The 19,246-nt window shown below is 34.3% G+C and overlaps 1 pseudogene across 1 annotated transcript in view; it reads right to left on the minus strand.

Moving 5' to 3' along the window:
• Positions 1-19,246, minus strand: part of LOC118179946 (uncharacterized) — an 85,204-nt pseudogene that overhangs the window by 54,805 nt on the left and 11,153 nt on the right. The window contains exon 2 of the transcript XR_015041259.1: positions 6,839-6,899. The product of XR_015041259.1 is annotated as an uncharacterized LOC118179946 (transcript). The remainder of the gene's footprint in view (positions 1-6,838; positions 6,900-19,246) is intronic.

Raw genomic sequence — 19,246 nt, forward strand, 5'->3', positions numbered from 1 at the left:
CACCAGTCTATGCACAATGACAAGGCCATCCAAACTATGTACAATGACCATCATAGGAAATATTTTATTTTTAGTGCACCTAAACGCCGCATGGGTAGAAACGCCGCACCCGCGGAAAATTTAAGTTTTAAACACGTAAACGCCGCGGCGTTTCTTCCGGAAATTACGGTACTCATTTTTAAACCAAATAATAAACTTGTAACACTTCTAAATTATTTTTACGGAGTAGTTTTATATTTCGCGGAAGCATGAACATTTTTTAGAACATCTTTTTCTTTTTTGATCTTATTATAAAAGTCCAATGCAAGTTTCAGTAAAATTTATTTTGATGAAAATTATATCAAAATTCATTTTGCTGATTAACATACCCTGCAAAGTGCCTACTTTAAGCTGTATCTTATTATTACTTCAAAAACTTTTCACAATGCTAAATACTTGCTCAGTTGCAGGATTAGTGCCAGGAATATATATATATATAAAAAAAAAAAAAAAAAAACTTTAGCAATTTTGTTAAACATAGATATAGAATCTGGTTCTTGTTTGATAAAATAAAACATTAGCTTCTCAAAATTCAATAACTTTGTATTGTGACACGTCTCCATTACCTTTAAGTTCTTCTAGAGTTTTTTTAACATTTATTGGAATAAAGTTATCATTTATCTTGATCAATATTGAAGCTTTCAGTGCATCCATTAAAGCAATTAAATCAGACACAGATGAAGTTTGATATTCAATTGATGTAATAATATGTATTATAAAAGTAAGTATACAATGTGCATGTCCCTAAAATCAGAAATGAGTCATGGTATGATGAAGGGAGTTATATGGTGTGGTAGCCTTCCATGCCACATCCATGAAGAAGGTTCCTGTTTTCACCTGAAGGGTGTGCTTTTGAAAATACAAGGGCTGGAAGTTTTGCCCTGTAGAAATTTCTAGAACAGTCCAGAACATTCTGGAACATTCCAGATCATTGTGGAACACTCCAGAAAACTCTCGAATGCTATATAATGTTCTGGAACATTGTGGATCATTCAAAGCCTTTTTTGTATTTGTGAAACTACTATTGGTAGGGGTATATAAAGCAAGATCCATTGTGGGTTCGAATGTCATTTTCAGTGAATAAAAATAAACAGTGAAATATGACTAATCTAAGTAACACAGTGACTGAATATAAATTGAAAATAAAGTGTGAAAAGTGTGTAGAGTGTACTTAGTGTTTCTTACCAAAAAACTGTTTTGATTTATATTTTATAGAATGCCCAAATGTAAAAGAGGAGAAGATCTTGTCAATTCTGAAGCAAAACGGCAAAAACAAAAAGAACAGCGAAAAAACAAAACAGTCGAAGATTGTGAAGCACACTTATGTTCCCAACAAAGGAGAATGAGAACCATGAGAAGCACAGAAACCGAAGAACAACAAAATGAATGAATTGAAGAATCAAGAATTGCAACACAATCTTGTAATAAAAGACAGTGAATGCAAGCCACCCATGAAAATATTAACCTACGAAAAGTGCAAACGAGGACAAGTAATGACAAATGACATGGACAAGTTCACAAATGAACCATTCTACTATGACTCGACAAAAGAATACAACAAACAAAAACACATTGTAGTCATAAAAATGGATCAATTTTGCAATACAAAGGAATTCAATAGAGAAACAACAGTAATCTGTTGCATGAATGAAAAAATTTGATTACCACCATTGGAAGCACCTCTGCAGGAATCTTTACATTACATTACCGGGAAAACTTCAGAATCAAAACACTTTCTTCAACATATAAAAGTGTACAATGCCTGCTTCCAATGACTTCTGTCTGTGTCACTTCGATCAACACAAACAGAGATAGAATCGATTATGTTTTCTCCATTCAAGGACAAATCTATCACAAAATGGGATCATTACTAGCATTACCCTATGAGGACTATAAATTTCTGCAAGTATATTTTATCGGAAAAGAAGAAAGAGAAATTGATCAATGATGCACAAACTTCAGTGGATTGAGACGAGAAATAATCCAAAATGTACAGAGAATCTTACACAATCAACTTATTCACATATTCAAAACCACACTAGATTGAATGATCTCTGATTACTATAAAGTTATAATTCGAGCCGACAAGAAACTACCTGGAGAACATGAATGTCGATTTAATGCACCTCAGATAGACAATGTCGCCATCGTAATTGTGGACAATGAAAACACAAGCCAGGACATAACTGTACAACGAAGAAGAGAAGGACTACAATGCATTGCAGAGACACACCGTTCATATGAAGCCCTCCAATATCCATTAATATTTCTACATGGAGAAAAACGGGTACCATTTTGATGTGAAACAAATCCAAGCTGAAACAGGCATAGAAACAAACAAAAAAGTCACTTCCAAAGAGTTCTATGCTTATTGTTTAATGACCACAGACAATGAAACATACAATTATGTTCTCAACACTTGCCATTTAGTCCAACAATTCCTGGTAGATATATATGCAAAGATAGAAGTGGAATGATGCTTTACAAAAGACTGAATCAGAAGAAACTATGCACGGAAAAATGCATCCACTTTCAAGACATGATCATAAATGATGGGAACATTAAATACAATGAAATCTTACCCTCATCTTATATAGGAAGTCCGAGACGCATGTACGAATACACTCAAGATGCCATGACCTACGTAAGAAAATGTGGACAACCTGAGTTCTTCGTAACATTCACATGCAACTCATCGTGGCCAGAATTCAAAGAACACCTAAGATACAGATAAGCCCCCATGGATTGACACGACATAATAGCCTGAGTTTTCCGACAAAAACAAATGAGATTTATTGAAGTCATCACAAAATACTACATCTTTGGAACCATCAGACGGTGGATGTATGTAACTGAATGGCAAAAACGAGGACTGCTTCACTCACACAATCTCATATGACTACATGACAGGATTCATCTCACGAATATCAGCAAAATCATCCAAGCTGAATTTCCCAATCCACAAGAAGATATAGAATTCTACAACACAGTTGTGAAAAACACGATTCCGGACCATGCAGGCCCTTAAACCCCAATTCGCCATGTATGAGCAATGGATAATGTACAAAAAATACCCAAAATCATACCTAGATGACATACAACTGAAGATGATGGCTATCCCAAATACGGTGGTAATAAGACAATCACCCAGTGGTAATAGGACGATCACTCCAAAAGAGTGGCTTCACAGTTAAAATACAAATACAAAGTAGAGACGAACTGGAACTAGATAATCAGTGGGTAGTACTATATAACCCACTAGTTTCCAAAATGTCCCAAGCACGCATTCACGTAGAATACTGCAATTCAGTGAAATTCATTAAATATGTCTGTAAGTATATGAACAAAGACAGTGACATATCAATTTTCCAAATAGCCCAAAACAGCAAACAACAAAACAGAAACGATGACAACCTCATGTACAAAATGGGAAGATACATCAACTGAAATGAAGCAGCATGGCAGATTTTCAGTTTTCCCATACACGAACACGAACCAACCGTGCAACATCTAGCTGTACATTTGGAGAATGGCAAGAGAGTTTACTTCACAAAAGACACAGCCAGAAAAACTGCAAGCAAACCACCTAAGAACACAACATTAACATCTTCTTTTCCAATTATGCCAAATGGATCCATTCAGAAAAACATTACTATACGTGGAACACAACAAGAAAAATCTTTCTATGATGAAAACAAGGAATTCCAGTAGAAGATCATCCAGGAATCATCAAATTAACACACTAGGCTGAGTATACATCATATATCCGAATAACACCAAATGTTTCTATTTCCGGATATTGCTATACAAAATACGGGGAGGGAGAAGGGCCAACAAGTTTCACAGATCTCAAGACTGTTGATGGTTACCTATGCTAGTACACAGAAGCAAGGCCAATACTTAGGACTACTTGAAAACAATAGCCACTGGAAATTAACACTACATTAAGCCTCATTCCCAGCCATAGATGAACAACGCAAGAAACTTATTCGCCATAATTCTAACAACATGTAATTCGTCGAATCCAAAACAGTTATGGGATTCCTTCAAAGAGAGTATGAGTGATGACATACTGTACCAAAACAGACATTCAGAACTGGCTATTGAATTCAATGATGACATCTTCAATTAAACACTCATTTGCCTAGAAGATAAATGTTTATCAATACAAAAAAAAATTCCTTAGTACAACTTGAGATGCCAGCACCACAACAAGATGCTTTGAGTGCACTAAACTTTGAAATTACAAAGGAAAAAAGCTACAACTACTTCAATACATTAAAGAACTACTTCAATACATTGCTCACAACAAGCCACTCCTCAATGAAAATTTTAAAAAATTTACAACATTATCATGGACTGGATCAACAACAACACTGGCGGAATTATTTACTTGGACGCATCAGGCGGCTCTGCAAAAACATTTCTAAGAAATCTGTTGCTGGCAGAAATACATGCTAAACAACACATCATACTTGCACTGGCATCATCCGGCATTGGCAGAATCCATGCCACATAGCCAGAATAACGAGATGGAGGACGAAAAGCCTGAGTGTTAACAGAAAGTAGCCAAGCTTCTACCACTGGATTTTGAAAGGATTTTAAAATAAGCACAGTATACATTTTTTGAGACTGAAAATAAACCTTCAGTGGTAAAAACGTTTGGAGTACCCTTTCAATGGTGGGAAGTAATGCTAACTATCTTGTTTCTGAATGTGCTAGTATCCCTAAAAAATTGATTTCTACGAAATTGCAGAAATTTTTCAATGTTTCTACTCTAAGAGATAAAGTATATCTCAGAAAGAATCATTTCTATATCAACTGGCAAAATACCAGCTGATGCTCTTATAGTGTTATAGATAATATGCGCTGCACACCCAACTCCAATTAAACCATTGTTAAGGTTTCGTTTCAGTTTAACAAAAACATTACTTTCTCCACGTCTATCAGCTTCCCAAAGTTAGAATTCATATTATCAGCATAAAGGCCAATAACTTCTCTTATTTTCTTCAAGACAGGTAGTTAAATAGTTGCTGACAATATTGAATGTTTCACCAGGTACGGATTTAAATTATAAAACTTTTACTATAACTCCATAACTCGAGTCTATAAATATAATAAGTATTGGAAAAAGTTTTTAATTTCTTTGTGACTGGACACATCAGTTAAGACTGAAACAAATTAACATTTTCCAAATCATTATGCAGCTCTTAAAGCGTAAGACATGAAAACAATTAGTATTATTGCTTCGGCCTTGATTTGCACACATGTAAATTTAGGTTCAAATGCCACTTGAAGAAACTTAAACATACATACCAAAGACCTAAAGGTACGGTTGTGCAAATAGTATGGTATGCAGAAGTATTTTCTACTGCAGCTAATTCTACTTCCTTATCACCCATTTTCTCCTGTTTGAAGAAATTCATTAATGATGAGCTAGATGCAACAGCAGAGCTTATGTTTATTACTATTTATTTGAAGTTTAATATCTATATGTCCACCATGGCTTATTGAAAATTTTGAAGAACATGCATTGCACTGTACATTTGAATTGCTACTAGTTTCTGCAATAAACAGGAATTCCTTCTGTACGTCCTTGTTAAATGTACACTTTCTTTTTCTTTTAAATATACACTTTCTTTTAAAAAAATCAATGATAAAAATAAATAATAAATTAAACTGCAGTAAAACATACCCTTAGGACATATGTAATGCACTACTGATAAATAAAAAAAATATATGTCGTTTCCAAATGGGAAACATCATTACATGTCATTGTTTCGGTAGATTTAAAAAAAATTAACTATTATGGAAAATCAAAATGACGTTGCAGTAACAATTCTACAATCTAAACATGACAAAATAAAGATGATTTCAGATGGATATATCTACAAAGAAATTTCAGCAAATGAAAAGAATTATTATTTTTAGATACCGTGTAATAATGTGTAAGAGGATGATACATACTAGTGAACGTAATGCACCGTTGATTATTAAAAAAGTATATGTATATTTTAGAAATTCAAATCAATCAATGTATTAATTAAAAATTGCATTGCTGTCTGTAAATGGAAGTCTGAAGTGCACCAGTGAGCAAAAATTCTGTGTGTAATCGGGATAGAAATACACAAATGAAAAATAGAACTCCCCCCACTACAATGTTTCTAAGATAAACACCAGATTGTAAATCCCACTTATGCAGCCGATATAGCACTCATCTCTTAACAGTATTCCACAGCTTGCAATTTACATTATTTAAATAAATATATGCATTTAAACTTTTACTTTCTCACATTACTTTTTTTCGGGACAGTTCAGGACAAAAGCTATGAATTCGAGACAGAAAAACAAGTTGTAAAAAATTGGGACAGGGACTGAAAATTCAGAAGTTTCCCGGGAAATTCAGGATATATGGTCAGCTTAGTTTTGAGTACTGTCTACAGTTTAGCTTCGCTCTTTAGCTGCACTTTGTATTGCATTGTGTTTAACATTCTTAGTAGTTTGAAATATCACTACTCGGTGTACTCAGTGATACTCTAAAGATTTATTGAAGAATATCTGTGGAAAGTTCCAAAACTCTGAAGTATTTCTTTTAATAAACTAAATTTCATTCAAAACAACAATATTGAAACAAATTACCAAACTAAAATAATTTATTCTATATCTGCAAAAATAACATCTTATAACATGTTTTGCAGACTTATAATACACTACTTTCAAGCTTTATAAACTTAACTAAGGGCTTTTTTTTTTTTTTTTTTTTTTTTTTTTTTGTCGCAGAGTTTAAAACTTTACATACCAATCTTGTCCAATTCTACTGCAAAAAATTCTTTTCCAAGCGATTTAAATAATTCCTTCACCTAAAGAGAATAAATATTTGAAATAAGCTTTTATAGGATATATATTTTTAAAGATTATGCCATATATATATATAATTAAACTCAATAAGAATTTATGGTGCTTTCGCATTAATGACACCATCCAAAATATCTGATGTAGACTCCTTTGTAGAGCCTATTACATTATACACATTTTTTATGCACTTCATTTAAACTTATTTCTGTCAATTTCATTAGAAATATAGTTTTCATTCAATCAATTCAGTTTTCCTATCGAGGCAAGGCAAAAATGTATAAAAACTCAAAACGTCTCCATTAAATATTGTAAAATATAGAAAAAAAACTAAATACAATTTTAAAAAAAATTTTTTACAATTAAAATTAGAACTTCCATGACAAAACAAGCAATTTGACCAATGGGCAGGAAGACTTAACTGAGAGTTAACTTTTGGTCCCACTGGGTAAAAAGATACTGATGCTGGTGCATAAAGTGACTTAATTCACTATTCCACAATGGGTTTCAAAATATTAACATATTGTGGCCTGACTGGGCTTAGCACCATTAAAATTTTTAAACTGTTGATAATTCTACAACTACTGAACACAAATTAAAAGTCATAAAAACCTTAACCGTGTAAGGATCCTAAGTTTTACTAACGTTTATTTTATTTTGAAACTGTACTATCACTTCTTTTCTACTTCCGGCCAGAATTAAATGCTTTAACTTGTTTATGCAAATTGTCTTGCTAACACCCAAGTACTTAAGTTGTGGCTTTATGCCAAGAGAGAGAGAGAGAGAAGGAGTTTTAGGAAGCAAGCCGCTTGCCACAATAGTTTTACGAGTTTTCACTCGGTTGCTGGTTGCCTTTAAGGCTAGAGGTTTAGCCCTCTTGATATTTGCAAACGTATTGTAGTTTCAGCAGCTCGGCGTACTACATACGTACCCCCTTTTAAATAAATGCCAGTCTTAGAGATAGGCATTTGTATACTAATTCAAGGTTAGCTTTTAGTTAGTAGTTTTATATTCTTACATTCAGAACACAAGTGGTTGGCCTCCGTATTCCGAAGTTCGGAAGTACTTGTAAAGTATAGAAAATAAAGGGTTTCGTATACCCTTCCTGCTTGTGTTGTCTACTTCACACCTTCTTGAACATAGCTTGAGTAAGCTCCTTGTTCCTATTCAGGATCATTCATGTTTCTCCAAAGCAAATCAAGAGAAACACAAGTCCTAACAGTGACGCCCGAAGAAGAAGAATAACCATGGCTGAGTTTCAAGAACCTGAGGTGCCTGCAGAAGCAGCTCCGAATCCAGAAATGCCAGCTACCACCCTGGAAGGATTTGGTTACATCGTCCAGACCATGCGCGCATCGATGAAACCAGCAGTAAGCTTTGACGGAAGCTCACCGGTGACTAGTTTTTTGGAAAAATTGAATGACCACTTCATGCTATATCCAGTCCATGAGTTTCTGAAAGTCACCTTAGCTACCAGTGCTTTGAGGGGCCAAGCGCTTAACTGGTTCAAATGAAGAAACCTCTTGGGTCAAACGGGAAGTCCCACCTATACTTACGAAAATTTCAAGACTGCCTTAGTAAAAGCCTTCCCTGTCGTAAGAAATCGTGCCAAATTGGAACCGGAACTCTTCAGCACATACTAGCAATGAATCGAAAATCTCTCAAGCTTTATTTTAAGAAAAATACACGTCTTTAAACTCTTGTATGGAAGCCGGCCGGATCCTGAAATAATCCAAGTAATTTTGCCTAGGTTACTTCCCAAAGTACAAGACTTTATTGAATTAAGGAATCCGACGACATTGGAAAAGTTATTTGAGCTCGCAATCCAGTTTGAAAGTAGAAGAACGGCGGACATTGAAAGAAGACGCCAGCACGAGCAACGAAGCCAGTTTGGTGCTCCAAGACCACAGCAAAGGCAAGAGCACGGCTACGGAAGCAAGTCGAATCAGTGGTCAAAGAAACCTGAGTATCCAAAAACAACCGGCAAACGTCGACAGTTCAATAATAAGCCAGAAAAAAAGTTCGAAGGCGAGCAGAAAAAGAAGGAAGGCATGGAAAAGAAGAAAGGAGATTTAAACTAAAACAGATTTCTGCTGACGGGAGGGTGCGAAAATCCGAAGGCCAAGAAAATCCCTCTTCCTTCAAGCTAAATACAGTTATTGTGAAAAATTTGATTGTTCCAAAGAATGAAGTTTTGGTGAACAATATTCCAGCCACCACACTCTTGGATACAGGCGCGCAGTGTTCCTGTGTGGCAGAAGATTTTTTTCAGAAATACTTCCGTAAATATAGAATATATAATTCGGATCATACGACAGTGTTAGCTGCCCAGGGCAACCGATGCAAATGCATAGGTAAAATACCACTCTATCCGTATTAAGGACGAGCAGGTAAAAATGATGTTTTTTATCGTAAAAAAATCTACAAATCTAATATGTAATTTAAATATGTAATCTAAATATGTAATTTTAGGGATAGATTTTCTTTCAGAGACCGAAGCAAAGGTTGATTTTAACTACGCGTCCCTTAAGCTGACCATGAAACCAGTTCTCGAAGAAAAAAAGAACCATTCACGTTAAATTTCAACCACCTGCCTATGGGAGAGCAACAAAAAATTCACCAAGTGGTAAGTGAATTTGCTTCTTTATTTAGTGATATTCCCGGATTTACTCAAGTGACGAACCATGAAATCGACACAGGAGATTCACTGCCAGTTCGCCACAAGCCGTATCGATACGATAAGACTTAAGAAAAAAAAATTATAGACTGGCACTTAAGTAAAAAGATCATAACGCCCATCTCAAGTAGTTATGCCAGCCCGGTTGTGTTATGTAAGAAAAATAATGATTATCCAGTAACACATCCAAAACGTTGGCGTTTTGCAATTGACTATCATAAATTAAACACCATTACTAAATATCTGGTATATCCGTTACCTATTATTGAAGAAATTTTAAGGAACGCAACTTCTACGAAACACATGACTACGTTAGATATAACGATGGGGTATTTTCAAATAGGTGTAAAACCAGAAGATGTGCCTATGACTGCTTTTATAACTAAGGCTGGCACTTATGCATTCTTGAGTATGCCGTTTGGCCTTTCAGGGGCATCGGCAACATTTCAGCGATGTATGGACATTGTGCTAAGGCCTTTTCTAGGAAAGAACACATTTATATATTTAGACGATATCATTATTACTAGTGATAATTTGGATCAACATATAAAAGATCCGAGAGAGGGTTTTCATTATTAAATGAGTCCGGTCTAAAAGTTAATGTTGAAAAGTGTAAATTTGCAGCCACTGAATTAAAATACTTGGGATATAAAATATCTCAGAAAGGAATCGAGACAGACAAATCAAAAATAATCGCCATTCAAAATTATCCGCCGCCAAATACGGCGAAGAAGCTGTCTTCTTTTCTCGGACTTTGTTCATATTATAGATCCTTTATAAAAGACTTTGTAACCATTGCTAAACCATTGTTAAAATTAAAAAGGAAAAAGGCAAGATTCTCGTGGGCGGCCCAAGCCAATAGTGCGTTTGAAAAATTAAAACAAGTGTTAACGCAAGCCCCTGTTTTGAAATTTCCTGAGAACGATGAAAATTTAGAAATTTCAGCGGATGCTTCGGATTATGCGGTAAGAGCAGTACTTTCCCAAAATCAGCAGCCCGTGGCATTTTTTAGTAGAACTTTAAACAGGGTTGCCACTCAAATAGAAAAATGAAATTCCCTGACTTTTCCAGGTGTGTTTTAAGAAAATTTCAGTCGATCTGCATAATGCACATTGGCTGTACTAAGAGATAAATTAATTATGGTACCACTTGAAAACACACAAATTTGCCAATTACATATGACTTATATATATATCACATATGACTTATAATATATAATCCCCAAAGCATTACTATTATACCTATAATAGGAATTGTTTTCTCCATTGAAGATTCAGATTAGAATCTGCCCAATCTGGATTAAAAAATGTCTTTTTTTTTGCAGACATTTTGAGCTAAACGAAAGAAAAATCTATTTAATGATATTTTTAAATAAATTCAGGTATTTTATCAGGGGTGTTTGTGGGACCCCAAAAAATCCCCTGAAACTTTTATGAACTACTACTGACATTTTGAAGTTTCGAGAAGGGGGGGGAGAGAAATGAAAAATTACAATTATGAAGTATTGAATGACCTAATTATAAAAGTTCAATGAATTACTTTTTTTTGCAAAATTAATAAATTTTCAAACATATAAACTACTACATTTTATGTAAATATTTTAAATTACCTGAATTAATTCTTTAAAAAAAAATTATCTAATTTCTGCTGCTTTTTTTTATTTTCTGATGTTTGTGGGCTTGTCTTTCTTTTGTGGTGAACTTCATAATTGCAGGAAGGTTAACTTTTATTTTCCTCATTTACAGTTGAAGAAATTTCCTCGAGAGCTGCAAATGCAGAGGTAGAAGCAGTTTGCTTTTCTGCTAATGTAGAAGCTTTTTCAGAGACTTTTATAGGTGACTCATCTGAAATATATGTTTTTAAGTCCTCTTGATATGTTTTCCAACTACTGTTCATATTCAGTAAGAGATCTTTGTGAATTGGATCAGTCATTGGATTTTTTGAGCCATATTTTTCACATGAGGTTTCTTTAGAAGCCATTAAATCATATTTAATAGTCTGCACTGCATCTAGGGAATCAATCTTAAGAGAGGTTCTATAGTCAGTGATAAGTGTATCCATTAAGTTGAGTGCACTTTCCACTAATGGGCCATGGAAGCAGCTAAGGCAGGCTTTGACCAATTTAGCCAATGTAGGATACTTATAATCATTTGTGAAATCATCTTTTAAATTAAAAACTTTAGACCAATATTTATCAATTGTACAGACTTGATTTCCACTTTCATCAGATGTGTAGAGCATTTCTTTGGTGATATCAATATCCCTCTGGTATAACCTTATTTCAGCTTCTACTTTTGACTTTTCATTATCACTAAAAATATGGGACATAAAAGATGCTAAAGATTTTCAAAAGCTAATATTGTACTGGTTTTACCTCTTAGCTCTGGATTTAATGCTGTAAAACTAATTAACCTGAATTTTTAAGGGGTAATTTCTGTTTCATATGCTGTGCTGTATTAGTATAAGCTTTCATCAGAGAAATTTGGAATTCTTTTGCTATTGGATGATTTTTTGATAATTTCTTCAGGAGAGTGGAAGCTTCTGCACCAGTAAATATTACTTTGCTAGGTAGATGGAATTCTGGATTTGTGACATCAACCTTTAATAAATCATTATAAGATGCGTACTCTATATTTTCTGGTTTTATAAAAAAAGAGAAAAATTTTGCCATCAATTTATAAATACTAGAATGTATTAAATGAAGCATTGGTTTTTTTGTTTCAAATAATTTAATATATGTGTTGAACACTGGTAATACTGCTGAATATAATGCCATATGCAATAAAGTTTTGTTTTGCATAACAAATAACCCATTTAGTATTCTTTTTTTCCGAGCTAAAGCATCCTTTGTGAGTTGTTGGGAATGCAAGCAAGAATACACCCCTTCAGCAATTTTTTTCTGAGCTGCAGAAATATTTCTTTTATTGTATACAGTTTCAACATAAGAAAAATAATCCCCTTTATCAGTTTTATCCAAGTAGTAAAAATAAAATGCAATAAGAGCATCCCACAGATCTTTGATTCTTTCTAAAACACATAAAATGTACACCCACCTATGGTCTGGTCTCTTCAAGGGCTTAAGTTTTTTAATGGCAAGGGATTCACAGATTTTGAAAAAATTTTCTCTTTTACTGCAGCTTTTCATATCAAAATAGATGTCATCAAACAAATCTAAGTATCTATCAAAACATGAAGCAAATTTTTTTGCACAGTTATTAGCTGTGTGACATGTGTCACCATCAATATCTAATAAGTGGGGTGCTTTGTTTGATCGTAGTCTGGTTTCAACACCCTTTTTTTTTTCCACGCATGGTGTTGCATGAGTCCATTAATACACTAATTAAGTTTGCCCATGGAATACCATTATCTTCAATAGTATTAACAATCTTTAAAAACAGCTTCTGAATTCCAAGATTCCATCTTTAGAGATGCAAAATGATGAACTACAACTTCATTTTGATTGTTGTCATAAAACTGCACCAATATTGCCAGTATACTTTCTTGAGCATTGCTAGTACTTTCATCCAAATTTAGAGAAAATGTAGTCTCCTTTAAAGTTTTAATGATATTTTCCTTAATAGTTTTTGCGAGCCCATATTTCATCTTATAACATGCAGTAGTTCTGGACATTTCCAACGAGTTTAGTGCCGTCTGATCGCGGCTCAACTGTTTGCAGAGTTCAATTAAATTGGGAGCTACATTGAAAGAAAGAGAATTCTCGGCGATAAACGAAGTTATTAATACCTCTTGGCGTGCTTTTCTTGTCACTATATCCAATGGCCGAGCATCAGTCTCCAGTAAGTCATCAGTATTTTTTGAATTAGCATAACTACTTAGTCGTTGAATGTCTAATGCACTTTGAATATTTTATGTGCGTCACAGTTTTAGAATGATTTGTGAAAGCCTTGAATCCTTCCCCACCATACTTCAGCAGTGAGTTACAAAAAAACACAATATGCTTGTCCAGCAACATTAATTTTCTTGCACCATGTGCCGATGGTATCCCCATTACCGTCTCTCCGTTCAATCCAATTCCACCTAAATGCATTCCGGACACCTTCTTCTAATTGTATAATATCACTACTTATATCGAGAAATTTCATAGTGAAATTCTCTTGCGTACATAAATAAAAAAATATTTCAATAAACGAAATGAAAAATTTACACGTGCATCAATAAATGAAACGAAAATTTTACACAGCGAAGAAAAAAAAGTTGAAAAGCGATCAATGACAAATAGCTAATACGGCGAAAAATCCCCCTTTCTACTTATTGGCGCCACGCCAGGAGAGATAAGACCTTTGAACCCAGAGTCACGTGATCGCACATCTGGTCGAACGAAGTCTCTCCCTTTTTTTCCTGCCGCGCCTACTTGCCGAAAAGAATCCAGAAGAGAATGTCGGAGAACCGGGGGAATGAGTCATAACTCGCAATAAGGAAAGAACAAAAAAGAAGTTTTTTCCCCCTTTTCACGCATTATCACTGCCTTTGGAGAAAGAAAGGAAAAGTTTTCACCACACACACTGACTTTGCGTTTTCTGCTTTCAAAGCAAACAAAATTATCCAGATCAAAATAAATAATTCATTATTATTCCTACTTCCTTTTGAAAGACTATCCCCGGAATTTCCGGGTATCGAAGTTCAAAATCCCCAGAGCACAAACACCCCTGTTTTATATTTATTTAGTAGAATGCATAAGCAAAACACATATGCATTAAATTTCGTGATGGTATGTCATCATACTGCTAGAATTAATATCAGGATTATGCAGAGAAACTTTCCTGAAATTTGAAGGTTTTATTTAACAATAAATAATAAATAAATTTAGATAGAAGAAGCAACATTAAATGACATAAATAAGATTAAAATAAAGATAATTATTTAAAAATTTAATTGGAATAATCAACGATATTTTGGCGAACAGTTTTATTAAATGGTTAGCCTAGGTGACTATTTACTATTTTTTCATTTTACTGCAAAATGACAAATAAGGCATTTATTAAAAAAAAAAAAAAAAAAAAAAGGGGGAGGGTTAAAAAGATTTTGCGGTAAAATCCTAGTATACGCTATGGCCTTGGCACGATTTTGAAAATTGTCGCCAACATAAAAATTACCCGTTTACTGCTCATCATAATATCCCCAAATCCCATTATACGGTACATGAGGCAATTCTAACCTCCATGTTGCCCTATACTAGGATTAAACCGATTTTATTTTATACGAGAATACGTACTTTCCTTAGTTCAACATGCACTGCATATGCGCATGGGAGTCTCTCGATACTCGAGGTTACTGGAAACCAAAAGTTGCAGGAAACTTGCTTTGCCTTTCTCATTTCTCAGCAGCGAAAATTTGGCTCTATGCCAGCTGACCGTATGATGCTCATGTGATACATAATTCGCCTAGAAAGTGATCGGTTCCAACGTCGGCGCAAAACTCGCTTTTTTGGGGGGAATATCCGTATGGAATTCCCTGACTTTTCCAGATTTTGACTAAAATATTTAAATTCCCTCACTTTTCCCTGAATTTTTTGGTCAATTTTCAAATTCCCTGACTTTTTACGGTTTTCCAGGTAGCGTGGCAACCCTGTTTAAATGAAACTCAAAGAAATTATTCCGCGACTGAGAGAGAGGCACTTTCAGTTCTGTTTGCAGTGCAGAAGTTCCGAGTCTATTTTGGAAGTGCGCTAGTAACAGTGTATTCTGATCATGCGGTGGTAACTAGATTATACTCAGGGAAAAACTTATCCCCAAGGTTAATAAGATGGGCACTCAAGTTACAGGAGTGTAATTTGATAATCAAACACCCCCCCGGAAAGGAATATATCGTAGCAGATGCCCTATCCAGAATAAAAATAGATGAAGAAGGTAATACTGTAAAGGTGGCAATGCTCACAGCATATACGATACATTCCCGAGAAACTGTAATAAGCGAACTGGGTAAGGATCTGGAATTTAAAAATATTTATGATTATTTAAAAGATCCTGAAAATTTTAGCCACCAAGATATTGTGGCGATCAGAAATAGGGCGGCCCATTACGAACTAATAGATGGTCTATTATTTTATACAAAAACTACGAATTCTAACAACGAATTTCGACCTGTTATCCTAGCTAGTTTTAGATTAAATATACTGCAGGAGTTGCACGATTCGCCTTTGGCATCTCATGATGGTATTCGAAAAACTATCCATCGCGAACACGAAGCAGTTTATTTTCCTGAGCTGCAAAAGTTAACAAAGGCATATGTCCAGTCCTGCCCAACATGTCAAGCAGTTAATTATGTTAATTTCCGATTGGCCAGGTTTCTAATAGCATTAAATCAGAGTTTCCAAATGAAATAATTGGCATCGACTTATTGAGCCCTTTCCCGAAAAGTCAGTTAAATAAAAGTGGGTTTCTCCTTGTTATGGTTGACCATTTTAGTAAGTGGACCAAAATTGTTCTCTTAAAAAGAACTTCTGCGAAGGTAGTTACTGATTCTATTTTAGAAAAATATATTGTAAAATGCGGGATGCCCCTAAAAGTTATATCGGATAATGGTCCTCAATTTGTAAGTAATATATTTGAAGACGTGCCAAAAGCTGGGCATACGTCATTTAAAAATGGTCCCGTATCGGCCACAATCAAATATAGCAGAACGGGTCAATAGAAGTATAGTGAAAATTAGTTATGTTAAATTTTAATATTAGTTGTTTTATATTAGTTTTATATGTTTAATATTAGTTATGTTATCGTAGTTATGTTAAAAATGTTCATAAAAGCTGGGATAACTATGTCAATGAATTAGCTTTCGCCCTTATTACCGCCAAACATGACACGACGGGAAAAACTCCTACTGAGTTATTTTTAGGGAGAAAGATTATAACGCCGTTAGATAGATTACTTTATGTTCAACAAAGAGCCCCTGAATTTCAAATGGGCGATATAGAAAAATTAATTAAAGAAGCAAAGAAGAACACTGAAGTAGCACAATGAAAACAGAAGCTGTCATGAAATGAGGAGGAGTAACTTATAAAGAGTTAAAAATTAAGCATTCACTTTCTTCAGCACCAAAAGATAAAATTGCAAAGTTCTATCCACGATTTGAAGGACCTTATGTAATAAAGAAAGTAACTCAGGCTGTAGTGGTGTTAAAAGCCAAGAATGGAGAAACCTGCACCGCAAACATTGACCAGATCAAACCATTCTGTAATCGTAATAAAATGCAAATATTTCAAGATCTTTTTCAGGATCCGGCACGGCAGGCACAATCTCCAGAGGTGGCACAACGGCAAGCCATGAGTAGACAGGTGCATATGAAGAGAAAGTTCCCCCATTGGAAAACTGAAGATAACAAGAAAAAGAAGACCACCGACCAGAAAAGAGAGGGCACGACCACCCCCAGCATGAAGAAGGGAAAAGTTCTACTAATGCAAAGAGAGCCAGGAGAAATGGCAGCAACCATAACACGGCTCCAAAAAGAAAGATGTACCCATTGGATAGGAGTCTACGCAGCAAATGTCGACGAATCGACCCGGGAAAATCAGCTGCAGATGCAAGGAAGCAACAAACGTTTGAACAGCCAGGAACTAGATCCAGGCAACAACTGGAGAAAGTTGTCCCGATTCCACCAAGAACAGCTGCCATCAAGCGTCCGGGAGTACAATCAGATGTTAAAAAGTTCTTCAAGGGTCATCAAACAGGAAAAAAAAGAAAGCTCACTGAGGAAGGGCGAACCCGCACAAGACGCAGGATAAACCAGACTGTAGTCTTCACCACTTTCCAGGACTGGAAGGCGAAACGGATGTCAGAATATCACAAAGATAAGTAAAACTTTATGTTACATTGAAACTTTACGTTAATTTTTCGTTCTTACTGCAAGTGGCAGAATTTAAGAAGTTTTACCTCATGTGAGGCCCAGCTTTATCGCCAAAAAGGCGAGAAATGAGTTTTACCTATTTTGTTACTATGTTTATCAATCACTCGCGAGTAAAACTAAAATTATTCTATAATAGGAATGTGTAAATACTTGAATATTGTAAAAGCTTTGGTAATCTTTGAGAAAGGTACCTTAAGAAAATTGTAAAATTATTTTATAAAATTTTATTTAAAAGATTCCGTCAAGAAAAGAAATTTTATTCTAAAGGACTTTTGAAATGTAGTATTTAAATGGAAAAGAATTAGCACTTGCTTGGAAGAAATAGAAGTTAACAAACATTGTGTTACTAATGTATGTTTTAAAATGCATAAAATTAACGGCATGTTAATATGTCCTTATGTACAATGTGAACTGTTATCTTAAAAGTTAAGAAGTACTGTGATATGTTAAAAGTGAAAATGTTATAGTAATGTCAAAATTTTAACTTATTGTTATGACTGTAAAAAGAGCAAAGTATTGTGAATATGTGCTAAAGGTTGAATGAACGTAGTTAGGCTTTCTGATAGCCTAACTACGTACTATACAACATAATTGAATTATGTTGTATAGTATAGACTTTGTACTATACAACATAATTCAACCACTTTTAAAGCAAAAAAATGCATAATTTACCATCATATTCAAATAAAAATACTGAGCTCATCAAGCCGGGCAACAGGGTGGGAATATATATATACGATGTATATGTGTTTGATGCGACCAATTGCAACAAAAAAGGAAGCTGCACAACTGCATGTTATAACAGTCCCATATAAAAATTTCAGCTATGGGTATTAATTTTTTAGCTACACAAAATACGTACGTACAGACATCACGAAAAAATCTCGTCTGAATCCATTTGAAATATATTTTACAATCTGTTTTGGGAAAAAGTCCTTTACTCTGTCCATATGTACAGATATCATTGGAAAAAATCTTTCAAATGGATTTGAGTGCGGTCAAAATAAGCTATTTTCATTAAGATATGATACTCGAAATTTTTCACAATTACAGTACTTCCTTTACTTCATACAAGGAAGTTAAAAAGAAAAAACACTATCTTATTATGTGCAATAAAGAGCCAAATGTTGTAGCCCAAAAGAAATCTTTTCTTGCCAACAAATCATTTTCAAAAATTGCACAGAGATCTTTAATTTTATTTGCATACCAGTGCACTACAGTACATTATTATGGACTGTTTATTTTTTTGTATTTGATTTTTAATAAAACACTTATTTTACATAACTTAGATTTAAGGCCTTATTCAACTGAAACTCGAGAAATCATAAATATAATGTTCATTAGATACAATGGCTAAGATCATTCTGTAAAATGATCGAGTTTCCATATTCAGTTGAAGCACTTCAAATCAAACAGTACTAGTCAGAATTGACAAAGATGATTTCAAGTAGTTTTCAAAATATCACACGATTCGGAAGTTTCATAGCTCCTGAAGCAACCAATGATCATTTTTTAACACAGTCCAATTTCTAATCACTGTTAACTGAATTCAGAGAAGTCTGCATTTCAAAATTTTGTTTAAATTAAATTTGAAAATGATACAACATTCATATCTGAAGATAAGTGTGCCAGTTAGAATTAACTACATTGAAGAAATAACAAGTCAAGAATATAAGAGAACATACCTACAAGTGAGAGTTAAATAATTTTTTTTATTAAAAGTTTACTTTTAATATTAAACTTGGGAATTTTTCCTTAAACCAAATATTCTACCCAAACTGCAGGCTAATGATAAAACCAGAGGAGTTGATTGATCAG

Source organism: Stegodyphus dumicola, chromosome 5 (genome assembly GCF_044657685.1).
Source record: "Stegodyphus dumicola isolate Sdum_Otavi_A_Nest chromosome 5, ASM4465768v1".
Classification (NCBI taxonomy): domain Eukaryota; kingdom Metazoa; phylum Arthropoda; class Arachnida; order Araneae; family Eresidae; genus Stegodyphus; species Stegodyphus dumicola.